Below are 17,570 nucleotides of genomic sequence, written 5' to 3' on the forward strand. Positions count from 1 at the left end.
GTCTTTTACTCTGTTTCTAAAGAGAATATGTTCATGGAAGAGAGTGGTTAGCTTGGTTCTCTGATAGTAGAGTTGAGTCAGTAGAGCCAGTACCTTCACCAGAACTTCCTGACTGTATGAGCTAATCTCTGCGTGTACTAACACATTTTAGTTTAGCAAAGCTGAGTATTAGACCTTAACCGTCAATCATATACAAACAAGTACTGCCACTCAGTCTTTCCCAGCTGATGCTTCTTCAGATTACAACAAATACAAGATTAAATAACAGCCACAGCAACAACAATAATGGCAACTAACAATTGTTGAGCACGTATCAAATATCAGGCAGACTTCTAAAGCTTTTCGTATGAATTACCCATTGAGTCTTCACAGCAACCCTATGAGGTAAAAGAAAAGGCTGATGCACATAGAGGTTCTGTAATATGTGCTAGGCTGTATGCTAATGAGTGGTGGAACCTACATTCAAACCTTGGTAGGGTGTTAGCATTTTTTTTAACATATTTTATTGATTTTTCACAGAGAGGAAGGGAGAGGAATAGAGAGAAACATCGATCAGCTGCCACCTGCACACCCCCTACTAGGGATGTGCCTGCAACCAAGGTACATGCCCTTGACCAGAATCGAACTGGGGACCCTTGAGTCTGCAGGCTGACGCTCTATCCACTGAGCCAAACCAGTCAGGGCAGGTGTTAGCATTCTTAACCACTCCTGGAAGGTGGGAGACAAGGGGAAACAATCCTCCTATCTAATAAAGAGGGAATATGCTAATGACCCTCACACTGTCACAAAGAGGCAGCACCCACAGCCAATAAGGAGGGAATATGCTGATTGACTGCCCTGTCCTCAAAGATGGTGGCGCCCACAGCCAATAAGGAGGGAGTATGCTAATTGACTGTCACGCCCTCAAAGATGGCGGCGCCTAGTCCCCTCAGCCCCACCAGGGTGGCATGAGCGTGGCACAGCCGGGCCCACTCCCAGGCGGGACCGGCCACTCCGCATGCCCGCCTCCAGAGTCCCCCAGTCCCCTCAGCCCCCCAGCCACCCAGGGCTGGCCCAGGTGCGGGCAAGCCTCGGAAGGTGGCTGCCGAGCCGCCCAGGGCCACCTGAGGCTCAGGTAACCAGGGCCAGCTGAGGCTTGCACTGCCAGCAGTGGTAGCAGCAGAGGTGTGATGGGGCGTCGCCTTCCCCTCCAGTGCATGGATTTTCATGCACCGGGCCTCTGGTATAATTATACTTAAATCAGATGTTCAAGCAGGGGTTCTTTTGGTTGCAAGATACAAAACTGCACTAAAACTATTTCAAATAAAATGTTGGGTGATGTTCACCCTAAGTCACGGAAGGTATTGCATTTACCACCCCGTGTTATAATGATCTGTTCATATGTTCATTATAATTACATCAGTTAACACCAATAACTTCATGATTTTGTTTTCTTTTATTTACTACTATATTCTTGGTGCAAAGAGAAGTGTCTGACAAATGATAGGTGCTGAAGAAATATTTGTTCAAGTAAAAAGTAGGATTGGGGACACCGGACAGGGACAGGGGTGTTAGTAGATTACTTTAATTATTAACAAACAAACAAACAAACATAAAACAAGGGCAGCTGAAACCTGACTCTTGGCCTCTCGCCTTCCTCTCTGAACAATATGAGCTTTAGCACCCACACCAGCTTTTTCATCAACTACCAGACCCTGGGCTCCTGCAGTCTTGCAGCAACCGGGCTGGCCTGCCAGCAGAGCAGCCAGCAACAAATACAAGTGTTGGGGGTTTGGGCTCCCGGATTTCCATGTCCCACTCCACCAGCGTGCAGAGCGAGTGGGAGTTCGGGGGCCTGGCCACAGGAATGTACAGGGGTCTGGTGGGCATAACAGGCATCCAGAGCAAGAAGGAAACTATTCAATGCCTGAGTGACTGCCTGGCCTCCTGCCTGGCGAGGGTGAGGAGCCTGGAGGCTGACAATTGGAGATTGGAGAGCAATATCTGGGAACACCTGGAGAAGAAGGGACCCTAGGTCAGAGACTAGGGGCATTACTTCAAGATCACAGAGGACCTGAGGACTCAGGTCCGTGGCAGTTTCGTGGACAATGCCCACATCGTTCTGCAGATTGACAATGCCTGTCTTGCTGCTGATGACTTTAGAGAAAAGTATGAGAGGGAGCTGGCCATGAGCCAGTTTATGGAGAGTGACAATAGGCTCTGAAAAGTTGTTGATGACACCAATATCACTCAACTGCAGCTGGAGACAGAGATCGAGGCTCTCAAGGAGCAGCTGCTCTTCATGAAGAAGAACCAGGAGGAGGAAGTAAATGGTCTACAAAGCCAGATTGCTAACTCTGGGTTGACCACAGAGTTGGATGCCCCAAATCTCAGCACCTCAGGGTATCCAGGCCCGTATGATGAGCTGGCTCAGAAGAACTGAAAGGAGCTGGACAAGTACTGGTCCCAGCAAACTGAAGAGAGCACCACAGTGGTCACCTCACAGACCACTGAGATAGGAGCTGCTGCAATGACACTCGGAACTGAGACATAGGGTTCAATCCTAAGGGATTGACCTTGACTTGATGAGAAATCTAAAGGCCAGTTTGGAGAGCAGCCTGTGCGAGGTGAAGATGTGCTGTGCCATGAAGATGGAACAGCTCCATGGGATCCTGCAGCATCTAGAGTCAGAGCTGGCCCAGACCCGGGCAGAGGGGCAATACCCAACAATAGTATGAGGCCCTGCTGGAAGAAGGGGAGGACTTTGATCTTGGTTACACCCTGGACAACAGCGACTCCATGCAATCCACCCAAAAGGATTGTGGACAGCAAAGTGGTGTCTGAAGTCAATGACATCAAAGTTCTGAGATGTTAAGGCAGCAAAACCAGGGGCAGAGGCCAATAAAAAATTCAGAGATCACCCTGGCTGGTTTGGTTCAGTGGATAGAGCATTGACCTGGGGACCAAAGGGCCCCAGGTTCGATTTTGGTTAAGGGCATATGCTTGGGTTGCAGGATTGATCCTCAGTGGGGACATTCAAGAGGCAGCCAATCAATGATTCTCTCTCATCATTGATGCTTCTATTTCTCTCTTTCCCTCTCCCTTCCTCTCTGAAATCAATAAAAAAAAAAATCAGAGATCATTGAGCAAGGGGGAAAACAGCAAGAAATAGTCGGATTTCATGGGAACTGAAAATCCAGGAACAGAGCTCATTCTCCTATTCTGCATTCTATCCATGCTATCTTGCTTCTGCACTTTTTTGCATAAATATTCCATCTTTTTTTTCCCCAGTCTTCTTTGCTTACAGCGTCTGCTTCTCATAATTTTGGCTTTTGTGAAACTTTAGATAGCCTTGGTGCTGACTCTAATTCACCTTCTAGTTCTGGAGCTCGTCATACCTACAGACTCAGTGCCTACTAACTCAGGTTTTCAGGAGAAAGATTCTGACTAGTTCATCTTAGGTCAAGGGTTCTCCAGTTGTCCAATAAGCTGTGGCTGGAGGGTTACTTGACAAAAAAAAAAAAAAATGATTGTGTAGGCTTGCTCTTTTGTCAAGGAGGCAGCTTTCACAGAAACGATTGTGGAGTGGGTATGCACCCCCAAAATAGGTCTCCTCCAGATGTCAAACTGATGTTTCTCTCCTTTTGAAATCTAGACAATTTTTTAAAGCCACAATGTATATTCTAAATTACATAGAAAATTTTCTGTATTTTAACAGGGACTTTCTATGGACTGCCATTTTCCAGTTGCTTGCATTTTCAATTTGTTCTTTGATTGCTTAAAACACAGACATCTTTCCTTTCTTGCCATGCAATGAAATGTTCTATTTTGATATGGTATGTGGTTAGTCATAGTTGTTTGCATTTTCATTATGATATCAAGAAGTCAATCTGTTCCACTCTTTTTAACTAGTGTAGTTAAAGGCTTTTGATGGATTCTTATGATAATTTCATTATGATTTTCACCCTTTTATGTGTTGGACTACATAACTTCTGGGGCGTTAGAAGTGCCTGGAATTTTACTTGTGATTATTGATTTAATATTGATGCTGAAGAGCCTTCAATTGCCTTAATTTACAAATGAATTCCAAAAGATCACTTGTAAGTCAGTTGTTTGAAACTGAAATGCATTCGCCTAGTGATCCACAAGAGGTTATTTAACCTATAATATATTCACTCAGTATTCCATTAAGAGCCACTATTTGACTGGCACCATGTTAAACAACTGTGTTTACAACATGAACAAAACAGATTTAGTCCCTGTCTATGGGAGGAACACAAATAGGCAAACAATTACCCTAGGGCTAATAGTGATAGCTGATTCTGCTGTGTACATAGTAGGTTCTCCAAAAATTTTCATAGGATGCATGACTCAGTAGGTTTAAAAGTGAATAATTTACATTTATTATTTCATTTCATCTTCACACTTCTCTGAGGACTTAACCGTTTAAAATATCAAATCCTAACTAAACTGGTTAATAATTCCACAAAGAAAGACAAATTTACAGTGGAGATATTTTAAAACTTTGTATTGATGTATAAAATTTATACAGAGATGTATGCATATATCAAGTCCAACTCACAAGCAACACACCTGATCAAGAAACAAACTTTACCAGCATCCCAGAGCTTTCCTCATGCTTTTCACTGTCACTACACCCTCAAGGTAAAGGATATTATATATAAATTAAAATAAGTTGGCTAGCAGTCATTTAATAATGTATTAGAGAAGAAGAAAGATATTTAACTCCTAAGTTGTCCATTTAGGATACAATAAAAATGTGTTACCAGGCTTGTTTATTTTATCAGTTATGATTAGATCCAGCTGCACATAAATGAAAATTCAAAATAACAACTTAAGTAAGGCATTTTATTTCTCTTTGACATGAAAGAAGTTTAGAAAGAGATACTTAGGGCTGATTTAGCAGCTCCACAGTTATCATATACCCAGTTTCCTTCTACTCTATAGGTCAACCATTCTAGGGCATAGCTAGAAATGGTCCTAGATGGCTATTGGAAATATCCGTCACCTGCACATTCCAGACAGGAAAAAGAAGGAAAGGCAAAAGGATTTTTAAGACCTGCAGGCTGATTAAGTTCACTTCTAAGGAGTCTGTCTCCAAGTTCCTCACGACATTTCTGCTTTAATCTATTTGTCCAGAATTTAGTCATGAGGCCATATGGTTTTAAAGAAAAGTTGATCTTTTAGCTCAATAGAATAATGCTCCCAATAATATAGGAGTTCTGTTAGTAAGGGAGAAGGAGAGAACATATTTGGGGTAAGCAACTAGTAGTGTCTGCTATAGTTATGTTGATTTTCATTATAATTGCTTACTGTATATCACATTGTCTAATGAAAATTTTCATCCTGGGAAGAGAGGAAAATGGAAATTTAGCTGTCATGTATAAGAAACTGAGAGATGAGAGGTTCAAAGAAAGGTGTCATGTATAAGAAAGTGGAAGATGAGAGTTCAAGAAAAGTTCATTTACTATCCAAAGTGATCAAGCCCAATTCAATTTCTTGCTGTAGGCCAAGGAACCAATCAGCAAACCTCTCTTAAGCCCAGGAATCTCACTGCTATATTGTAGCAGCTACACTTGCCCTCTAATTGCAGCAAATCATGCTGGAAAATTTCTCTAAAAAGTTGTGTGTTGCCCAGTCGGAGTGGCTCAGTGGTTGAGCGTTGACCTATGAACCAGGAGATCATGGTTCAATTCCTGGTCAGGGCACATGCCCAGATGGTGGGCTCCATCCTCAGTAGGCGGCGTGCAGGCAGCTGATCAATGATTCTCTTTCATCATTGATGTTTCTATCCCTCTCCCTCCCTCTCTGAAAGAAAAACAACAACAACAAAAAAAACAAACTGTGTGTGTGTTAGGAATTGGCTAAGAAAATTCAGACTGATAGTATTAAGTCCTCATAGGTATGTTTTCTTCTTTCAAGGTTAGTATTTTGAAATCAGCAAATGGATAAATGTTATACTAGAACCTGGCTTATTATATAGATTTATATCTAGAACAAGTTAGCTCTTGCTTCCCACAAGAAAAACTACTTACATAAAAAGGCTAGTGCACCATGATTATAAAGCAGATGCTACGGTTGTCTCCCCTTTTCACTATGTTATTAATGTTGGGCTCAGTTCCAAGAAGAACCCTCCCTAAGGCTGGTGAAACTGGGAGCAAGTTGTTCTTTAAGACCTTGCCTGTCATTTTTGAATAGGTGGAAATCTGGTTAGAGTGAGCATCCAGGGTAATCTATGTCAGTAGAGCTAAGAATGTAAACATCCAATTCTGAACTCGAAAACCAAAATAGTTATTGTATGAAAGAAACTTGATAGAAGTTTTTTTGGATTTGACAGTTTTAAAGATTTACATGACATTACCAGTATTGAATTGAAGCTGTAACAACACCTTGGATAGTTAATTAATAAAGATACCAAGTGATTTTTTTCTGGAATTTGTTATATTTGTGTACTTGTAAACTTATTAAGATGAATAATTAGTTGTGATGTCCCATTCTAAATAAAAATTCAAGGTTGCACCTAATTTATTTATTTTGTATTCTTTTTGTAATGAACTTTCCCTCCCAATTGTATAAACTTTAGATCTCATAAAAGCTGCTTCTATCCACTAACCCAAATCCTGGAGAAAGAGTAGGGGACCTTTGAGTTAGCTGAGTTTAAATTGCCACCATGTGCCAGATATTGTCTGTTGGTATTCAAAACCTTCCCTATTCTTGTAAGCTCTTCCCGATATTGCAGGAGCAGGAAGCCTAGCAACTACTCTTGGCAAACTCCCCTGTTAATAGCTTTAGTTAGATTCAGTCAATGAGAGGCATTCAAGTGAGATTTGGAAGATAGAAAAGAAGCAGAAGCCATTATTGTTTCTCCAACATCGAGAGAACATGGGACTCAGCAGACAGCAAGATGAAGTATTGCAGTGGCTTCTGGGTGTCCCCTTGAATTCCCTCTGCCTTGGCCATGCAGGCAGCTGAGATAGCTTTTAAATTTTCTGCAATTTCTTTTTTTTTTATTGTCTAAAGTTTTACATATGTCTTCTTTTTCCTCAATTGACTCCCCCCCCTACCCCCAGCCATTCCCATCCCAGGCAAGCCCCCACCACCCCAGTGTCTGTGTCCATTGGTTATGCTAATATGCATGCATACAAGTCCTTTGGTTGCTCTCTAACTGCCCCCCCCCCTGCCACCATTTGTCTCTGGATTTGTTCTTGTTCATCAAATTATGTTGATCATTATATCCCACATACTGTATGAGTGAGATCATGTGATATTTATCTTTCTCCGACTGGCTTATTTCGCTTAGCATAATGCTCTCCAGTTCCATCCATGCTGTTGCAAATGGTAAGAATTCCTTCTTTTTTATAGTGGTATAATATTCCATTGTGTAGATGTGCCACAGTTTTTTAATCCACTCATCTGCTGATGGGCATTTAGGCTGTTTCCAAATCTTAACTATTGTAAATTGTGCTGCTATGAAGATAGGGGTGCATATATCCTTTCTGATTGGTGTTTTTGGTTTCTTTGGATATAGTCCTAGAAGTGGGATTACTGAGTCAAGTGGGAGTTTCATTTTTAACTTTTTGAGGAAATTCCATACTGTCTTCCACAGTGGCTGCACCAGTCTGCATTCCCACCAGCAGTCCACGAGAGTTCCTTTTTCTCCACATTCTCACCAGCACTTGTTGTTTGTTGTTTTGTTAATGATAGCCATTCTGACAGGTGTAAGATGGTATCTCGTTGTTTTGATTTGCATCTCTCGATGATTAGTGACTTTGAGCATGTTTTCATATGTCTCTGGGCCTTCTGTATGTCCTCTTTCAGAAAGTGTCTATTTAGATACTTTGCGCATTTTTTAAAAATATATTTTATTGATTTTTTTACAGAGAGGAAGGAAGAGGGATAGATAGTCAGAAACATCGATGAGAGAGAAACATCGATCAGCTGCCTTCTGCACACCTCCTACTGGGGATGTGCCCGCAACCAAGGTACATGCCCTTGACCGGAATCGAACCTGGGACCTTTCAGTCCACAGGCCGACGCTCTATCCACTGAGCCAAACCGGTTTTGGCAGCCTTTGCGCATTTTTTGATTGGATCATTTATCTTCCTTTTGTTAAGTTGTATGAGTTCTCTGTAAATGTTGGAGATTAAACCCTTATCGAAAATATCATTGGCAAATATGTTCTCCCATGCAGTGGGCTTTCTTGTTGTTTTGTTGATGGCTTCTTTTGCTGTGCAGAAGCTTTTTATTTTGATGTAGTCCCATTTGTTTATTTTCTCCTTAGTCTCCATTGCCCTAGGAGCTGTGTCTGTAAAGATATTGCTACGACATGTGTCTGCTGTTTTGCTGCCTATGGAGTCTTGTAGGATTTTTATGGTTTCCTGTCTTACATTTAAGTCCTTTAGCCATTTTGAGTTTGTTTTTTGTGTATGGTGTAAATTGGTGATCTAGTTTCATTTTTTTTGCATGTATCTGACCAAATTTCCCAGCACCATTTATTGAAGAGACTGTCTTGACTCCATTGTATGCTCTTGCCTCCTTTGTCAAATATTAATTGAGCATAATGGCTTGGGTGGATTTCTGGGTTCTCTGTTCTGTTCCATTGGTCTATATGTCTGTTCTTGTGCCAGTACCAGGCAGTTTTGAGAACCGTGGCTTGGTAATATAGTTTGATATCTGGTATTGTGATTCCCAACTTCGTTCTTCTTTCTCAGGATTGCTGCAGCTATTCGGGATCTTGTTTTATTCCAGATGAATTTTTGGAGAGTTTGTTCTAGATTTTTGAAGTATGTCGTTGGTATTTTAATGGGGATTACATTGAATCTGTAGATTTCTTTGGGTAGTATGGACATTTTAATGATGTTGATTCTACCAATCCATGAACATGGTATGTTCTTCTATTTGTTTATGTCTTCCTCTGTCTCTTTTTTCAATGTCCTGTAGTTTTCCGAGTACAGGTCTTTTATGTCCTTAGTTAAGTTTATTCCTAGGTATCTTAATTTTTTTGGTGCAGTGGTAAATGGGATTGTTTTTTTTCGCTTCTCTTTCTGTGAGTTCATTATTGGTGTATAAAAAGGCCATAGATTTCTGGGTGTTAATTTTGTATCCTGCTACATTGCCAAATTCATTTATTAGGTCCAGTAGTTTTTTGATGGAGACTTCGGGGTTTTCTATGTATAGTATCATGTCATCTACGAATAAGGACAGTTTTACTTCTTCTTTTCCAATTTGGATGCCTTTTATTTCTTCTTCTTGTCTGATCACTATGGCTAGCACTTCCAGTACTATATCGAATAGGAGTGGTGAAAGTGGGCATCCCTGTCTTGTTCCTGTTCTTAGGGGAAATGAGTTTAGTTTTGCTCATTGAGTATGATGTTGGCTGTAGGTTTGTCATATAAGAGTTTTATTTTGTTGAGGTATGATCCCTCTATTCCCACTTTGCTAAGAGTTTTTATCAAGAAAGGGTGTTGGGTTTTGTTAAATGCTTTTTTCTGCTTCAATTGATATGATTATGTGATTTTTGTCTCTCAGTTTGTTTAAGTGATGTATCACATTTATTGATTTATGGATATTGTACCATTCTTGCACCCCCGGAATAAATACCACTTGGTCACGGTGTATGATATTTCTAATGTAATGCTGAATCCGATTTGCTAGAATTTTGTTGAGGATTTTAGCACCTATGTTCAGTAAGGATATTGGCCTGTAGTTCTCTTTTTTTTGTGGTGTCTTTATCTGGTTTTGGGATTAGGGTAATGCTGGCTTCATAGAAAGAGCTTGGAAGTGTGCCTTTCTTTTGAATTTTTTGGAATAGTCTGAGGAGGATAGGTTTTAGTTCTTCCTTGAATGCTTGGTAGAACTCCCCTGTAAAGCTGTCCGGACCAGGACTTCCGTTTGCTGGAAGATTTTTGATCGCTGCTTCAATTTCTTCGGTAGTTATCGGCCTATTCAGGTTTTTTTTTTCTTCTTGATTGAGTTTTGGGAGCTTATATTTTTCTAAGAATATGTCCATTTCATCTAGGTTGTCCATTTTATTGGAATAGAGTTGTTCATAGTATTTTTTCATAATCGTTTGTATTTCTGTGGGATCCGTTGTTACTTCACCTCTTTTATTTCTGATTTTATTTATTTGGGTCCTCTCTCTTTGCTTCTTGGTGAGCCTGGCTAGAGGTTCATCAATTTTGTTTATCCTTTCAAAGAACCAGCTCTTGGTTTTGTTGATCTTTTGTATTGGTTTTGTTTTTGTTTTTGTTTTTTGGTCTCTATGTCTTTTATCTCCATTCTGATCTTTATTATTTCCTTCCTTCTGCTTACGCTGGGCTTTTCTTGTTGCTCTCTTTCTAACTCTTTGAGTTGTAGGGTTAGATAATTTATTACCATTGTTTCTTGTTTTTTGAGATAGGCCTCTAGAGCTATGAACTTCCCTCTCAAGACTGCTTTTGCTGTGTCCCATTGATTTTTGGATTGTTGGGTTTTCATTGTCATTTGTTGCTATGATGCTTTTTATTTCTTCTTTGATCTCTTTGGTAACCCAATCATTGTTTAATAGCATGCTATTTAGCCTCCAGGGTGCAACTTCTTATTTCCTCAGATTATTGGTTGTTTTCCCTGGCCTTTGCTTCCCTAAGCCTTTTCCAATGAGTTATATAAGCAACTAATTCCCCATATTAAATCCCCTCCTGCCTGAAATACCTACAGTGGTTTCTGTTTTCTTACTCCATCCTGATTGATCCACCCAATGGAATGGGAGCTTATAATAGAAACTAAGTATTATAGGAAAATAAACTTACATTCATCCCCTGCACACGTGAATTTGGTTGAGATGCATACGTACTCACTTTGCCACAATGTTCTGAATCAGTTCTGTTTAATTAATAGCAATGCCTCCTTCTCTGTCTCCCCTCACTGTCATTCTGATTCATGGAGTTGATCTAATTTAATCCTGAAGTCCACGTAACCCCCAACACAGTGGGGCTCAGGCAATTTGCCAGTTTCCATATCCTAGGTATAACTGTATTTCAGAATGAACAAAATTTTGGTTCATACTTGCTCTCATGTCCTTTCTGTGTTATTCCTTACCCTTGGCCTTTGCCCATTGCCAAGTCTGGTGCCACAATGTTTCCATATTGTTTCATTTCTTCTCTTCTGGCCCAACTCTCCCATTGCTGTTATTAATCCAATTCCACATTCTACTAAACAACTCCTAGGAGCTTACAGAGTATTTTTTAAAAATATATTTTTATTGATTCAGAGAGGGAGAGTTAGATAGAAACATCAGTGATGAGAGAGAATCCCTGATTGGCTACCTCTTGCATGCTCCACACCAGGGGCTGAGCCTACAACCCAGGCATGTGCCCTGACGGGGAACTGAACCCGGGACCCTTCAGTCCGCAGTCCGCTGCTCTATCCACTGAGCCAAACCACCTAGGGCTTACAGAGTATTTTGAGACACTATATGTAATTTCAATCCTGATGTTGCTAAAATGTTAATTACAAAGTGTACACCCTTTAAGGGACTCTTACAAAACATATAATTAGATGGTGAGACTATAATACAAAGATTTACAACCTGACTGGATTCTTGTATATCAGGTTAATTTAAAGCATGCCCACTTGGCTATTAGTGAGCTGTTCTTAATGGAAAAAAGTTGTATGAATTGATTTATTATATATAGGGCAAGATCTAAGCTGTCACTGCTTTGTACCTAAATTTGATTTCTAAAAGATATCCTGGTGAAAGAATCACTTCTCAGATGAAAGAAAAATTCCAAAAAAGAATGCATATGATAGGGTCATAAATACTTGTTAGCCTGAGGCAGGCAAAGTTTGTGTAGTACTCTTTTTGAATATTTATTCATTCTAGGAATGGTTTAAATTAGGACTTTCATTCAAAGCTCCAAAGACATTATGTTTTCAGCAAAGCTAATAATCCTTATGTTTTTCTTCTTATCTTGTTTGAGAGAAGGAAATCATAAAGCTAAGCATCTGGTTTTAGTATTAGTCTTCAAAGAAAGAGATACTACCTATATTGCAGAGAACTGGTATATTGAAATCCTTTTACTCTTTTCATTTATCACTTAAATTTAGTTGTACATTGTAATCTGTGGATCACCCAAATAAGAATGGGCAGCCTTCTGTAAAGGATGCTTCTATTTGGTATGCTCATTGAGCCCTGAAATCTTGTTTGCAAGTCAGATTGAACCCAACTGGTTCAGGTTCCTTTCTTTAACAAAAGGATTCTTAACTCCATGACATCAGTAAGATATCAAAAAGATTAGCTGAAAGTCAATGGGTCCATGCAATGGAATGAATTATATATATAGTACCAGATAGTTCAGCATAAATATATTTATTAGGACTCTTGATGAAGGTAACAGAAACCAACTTGAAGTAGCTTGAAGCTTGAAGCTAAAGAGGGAATTTACTGTATAGGTAAAGGGTTATCTCAGGCTGGGTGGCAGCCGGGTTTCAGGAAGAAAATAGCATTGAGTACAGGGGAATTGTCATGATCTGGCTCTCTTGAATTCTGCTTCTCTCTTTGCAACTTGATTGTTCTCTCTATAGACCAAGTTTTATGCTCTAAAGTTTTATTTTTGTTGTTATTGTTGTTTTGTTTGTTTTAAATTAGGAGAATCACAAAGGCTTCTGGACAAATGCCTTATAAATGCCAAAGTCTACTCTACTTTCACAAACATTTAAACTAATGAATATAACTTTTAAAAACTAAAAAAACTGCCTGGTCAGAGTGGCTCAGTGGTTGAGTGTCAACCTATGAACTAGGAAGTCACGTTTCGATTCCCAGTCAGGGCATATGCCCGGGTTGTGGGCTCGATCCCCAGTGTGAGATGTGCAGGGGGCAGCCGATCAATGATTCTTTCTCATCATTGATGTTTCTGTCTCTCTCTCCCTCTCCCTTCCTCTTTAAAATCAATAAAAATATATTTTTAAAAAAACCTAAAGAAACTGTAGGAGAATATGAGACCTGGCATATCAGTAAATACAGACTCAGTAAGGATGCATTTTTGAGAGCTTACCTTAATTACCTATGGGAAAATCCTTTTTTCTTTTCCAGGAAATTATAGTATTAATTTCAGATTATATAACTAATCAAAAGAATGAAAAATTATACAGAAATCTTTTAAATCATGTCTTCCAATTCATAATGCATCAAACCTAATTAATCACTAAGCTGGTTTACCCCTATGAAAATAAATTAATCATTATTTTTCATGAAGGGAAAATTGCATGCATTATGTCTAGTAAACACTCTACCATACTAAAAGAGCATGCAATGGTGAGATTTTTTTTTTGGTGAAATTCTTGAGGGAAGATCAAGTTTATGGACTTTGATTAGTGGAAGATAGTATATTATCACATTAAATACACACCGCCACACAAAACACGGTAAAACTCAAAACATCCAATTCAAAGATGTTTTAATGATAATTACAAACTATTAAGGTATACAAGAAATACAGAGAACAGGAGAAATCATTTTAAATTGGTCTAGTGATTTTGAATTTATTATAAGGATTGAAAAATAAGACAATATCTTTTCGAAGTGTTCTGGCTCTTAAGCTATAGCAAGAAAATATCAAACAATATTAATTTTGCTTTCTAATAGTTAGTGATTTTTTGTTTGGTTTTTGTTTTTTTTTCTAATTGTTAGTGATTTGGATTGGGCACTTTACAAATATTTTGAAAAATATTTAAATACAACTAAATATATTTGCATAAAATTGACTACAAAAAAGAATTAGAACTTGACTAATATGTAAATTTAGTGCGGTACAAATATATCTGTAGTTTATTGAATAAATCTCCCTTGCTATAATAGAAACTCAGATGTACTTATTTACTTTAAAACTGAGCTAATTGGTTTATAACATTTTTCATATGAGAGAGCAAATTTACTTTATATTCCTACTACCCCTAAAAAAAGAAACCCATTTTTTTTCACTTGTTACCAACTTAATTATCTGATATCAAACACAAAATAAAATTAGCTGTTTTCTAATATGGTTATTCTATAAACATATTTTTTCTATGTAGAAATGTTTCTTTACTGTCTGGAATAGAATGTTTAAGATACCCATATAAATGATGCGAATAGCACACCTCTTATTAGAGCTGTATGAATAGACTGTTTCATTTGGAAGAACGTACAGGACCAGGAATTTAAAATCCCAAGACACGAATGACTTCCATCATTATCTTTTACTAATTATGTAGGAAGCCTTTTTGAGATTCACTACAAAAAATTGGCAGTTAAACTCTAGAGGCTGATTATCTCACTCACCCATCAGTCAGACAGATTAACCAGTGGTTTTTAAATATATACTCGGGGCCCAGTGCATGAATTCACGCACCTTGAAAGGAACTGTGGGCGTGAGGCTGTGTTGGGCACAGGGGCGAGTCTCGGCCCATCCTCCATGCCCCAACCCGGTCCCTCCTGCCGTGACTCCCAGTCCCCTGTCTGCTGGCAGCCCCACTCCCGCCAACGCCACTCCCACATGCTGATGGTGCCAGCCCTGCTCACACCCGCTGACACACACCCACTGACACACACCGCTGACAGTGTGGAGCCATTGGGGCTGGCGCCAGCAGTGGGTAGGAGCAGGGCCAGTGCCATCAGCTGGTGTGAGCGGTGGCTGCTGCTCCCATCGCCCCTCAGGAGCAGGGGGAGGTGGAGAAGCCCTGAGGAGCGATCAGGGCCGGCAGCTGCCTCTTGCACCTGCTGATGGCAGCAGGGGTGAGCACCCGGCAGGATCATGGCATGCAGGAGCAAAGAATTTTCAGTAACCACCAGAGGCTCATCCCAATGACAGCAACCGGCACCCTGCCTTGGTCTGGCACCCCCGCTCACCTGCTCCACCATCCCGCCGCGGCCAATGTCTGGCATGTTCCATGCACGCCCCCTGATGGTCAGCGCATGTCATAGCAACCGGTTGTTCGGTTGTTCCGCCGTTCGGTCTATTTGCATATTAGGGTTTTTTATATATAGATAGTAAAAATCCAGTTAAAGATGAGCCCTTTGGCAATTGATTTTATTTTTAAAATATATTTTTATTGATTTCAGAGAGGAATGGAGAGGGAGAGAGAGATAGAAACATCAATGATGAGAGAGAATCATTGATCGGCTGCCTCCTGCACTCCCACTACTGGGGATTGAGCCCACAACCTGGGCATGTGCCCTTGACTGGAATCGAACCCAGGACCTGTTAGTCCATAGGCTGCCTCTCTATCCACTGAGCCAAACCAGCTAGGGTGCTTTTTTTTTTTACTGTGTTATGTTTCTAAGCTTTATCCTAAGGTTATGTTCTAAGATTCATATGTTGTTTTGCATATGGCTGAAGCAGAATTTTATGACTTTCTCCACTCATTCTTGTGTTTTTGTGCTATATCCTTACTGCTGTATATCTGTAGGACCTTGGGCTTTGCCTCTCAGCCAAAGTTTTCTTACCTTAAACAGAAATAATAACAGTAACTACTACATTGGGTTGTTGTGAGCATTAATAAATTATTGTTATACTTCCTTTAAAAAAAATCTCTAGTAGCTTATTATTTGTTCTTTTAGGTGCCCTCCCCCCAGCCCCCACGCCCCCGGGATTTTTAAGGCCTTCACTTTTAGTGTTATGCTGTTTCATCACAATATGTCCAGGTGTGGATTTCTCTGTTTATCACGGTTGACATATGCTATGCTTTCCCTACTGGTGGACTTACCTTTAATCAGTTCAAGAAAATTCTTGGTCACTATCTTTTTCAATGTTGCCTTTCTCCTTTTCTCTTATTCTGATTAGGCATATGTTAATCCTTGTTCTACCCTCTGTGTCTTTTTACCCCTCTTTCATATTTCCACCTCCTGCACACTCTGTACTGCATGCATTCTGGGTAATTTCTCCAGATATTACTTCCAGGACACTAGTCCTGTCTTAGGCTGTGTTTATTTTGTTTTAACACATTCATTGAGTTGTTAATTTCAAAATCTAGAATACCTATTGGTCCAAAAAGTTTTCTTTGCTTCATTTACTAATATTTCTGGTTATTTTAATAGTCTCATGTTTTGTTTTGTTTTGTTTTTAAATATATTTTATTGATTATTGATTTTTTACAGAGAGGAAGGGAGAGGGATAGAGAGTTAGAAACACCGATGAGAGAGAAACATCGATCAGCTGCCTCCTGCACACCCCCTACTGGGGATGTGCCGGCAACCAAGGTACATGCCCTTGACCAGAATCGAACCTGGGACCCTTCAGTCTGCAGGCCGATGCTCTATCCACTGAGCAAAACCGGTTAGGGCTAGTCTCATGTTTTTTAAATTTATTTTTTCCATATTTTATTCTTTATAGGGTTCGTAATATGTTATTTAATAACCCAATTCCAGTTATTTAGTCCTTATAAATGTATTATTTGCTGTTTATGTTGGTCCTAATGGTGGCTTATGTGTTGGTGACTTTTTAAAAATTGTGAGCTGATATTTTGTTGAACTTAATTTATGGAAATCCCAAGAATGCAAACTGGGAGTTGCTTTCCTCCAGGGAGTATTTGCATTTGATTCTGAGGGGAGCTCTGAGTTGCAACTAACTCATCAGGGGTCTCTGAAGCTTTTTTTTTTTTTTTTTCAACCGTGCTCAAAGCAGAAATCTCAGGTGTAATTCCCACACCTTGTAATGTGCCTCCAGGATTGTCCGGGACTGGTGCTGGCATATGCCCATGCCAGCTCTGGCTTTTGTGTTTGCTCCCTGCTCTTATTTGAGCTCACTTATTTTTTTTCTTTTTGATTTCTTTCATGAAACGGCAGCAAAACTTTAAAATGCATGTTAGTTTTCATCAGGATTTAATTATCTCATAGCTAATAGGCCCTACAGGTTATCTAGCTTTCCATGCTGCCAAAAAATGGATATACACACAGCATCTCTAGCTGAGTAACAATTCTTGGATGGAAGTTGTGGAGGATTTTTCCTTTAGTATAATATTAAGTTTCTCCTTTCATTAAAATCCCAGTCACAGGACTTAAGTTCTGTGCAGAAAGAACACTCAGTGGAAGTCAGAGATGTGAATTATTGTCTATGTTACCTTAGAAAAGTCACTTAACCCAGATAGGTTATTTAACCTCTCCGTTTCTGTTTGTTGTACTATAAAATCAGGATATATTTATCATCATATCTACCTATAAGTTGGAAGGATAAAATGAGAAACTGTGCTAAAACACACCTTGCCAAATAGTAAGGTGACAAACAAAATGTAATGAAATTATAGCAACTAACATTTATTGAACACTTCCTATGATTAGCATTTTGATAAGCTTTTCTTAAAGCTCTCATTGGCTCCTTACAACACTGTAAGATGGATACTAATATTCAGTTTAACAGTTGAAGAAACTGAGGCTCACAGAGACTAAAAGTTTAAGATGATGGTGCCATTATTTAGAGCTCCTTCTTTTCATCATATTACTTAGTTCAGTTATTATGATAAAGGGCAGAGGTTTCCTCAAGGTAAGTTAAGTACTACAATATCTCAATTTCCTGGAATATTTTTTCTCAAGTAATGAGAAATATTGTACAAGTATTAAT

General features: G+C 39.5%; 1 pseudogene across 1 annotated transcript; it reads left to right on the forward strand.

Moving 5' to 3' along the window:
* The first annotated feature begins 1,649 nt into the window (after nucleotides 1-1,649).
* Nucleotides 1,650-2,854, forward strand: LOC308254945 (keratin, type I cytoskeletal 18-like; annotated as a pseudogene). The gene has a single exon. The product of its transcript is annotated as a keratin, type I cytoskeletal 18-like (transcript).
* The last annotated feature ends 14,716 nt before the right edge of the window (nucleotides 2,855-17,570 follow it).

Source organism: Plecotus auritus, assembly GCF_963455305.1.
Source record: "Plecotus auritus genome assembly, chromosome: 7".
NCBI classification, from domain to species: Eukaryota; Metazoa; Chordata; class Mammalia; order Chiroptera; family Vespertilionidae; genus Plecotus; species Plecotus auritus.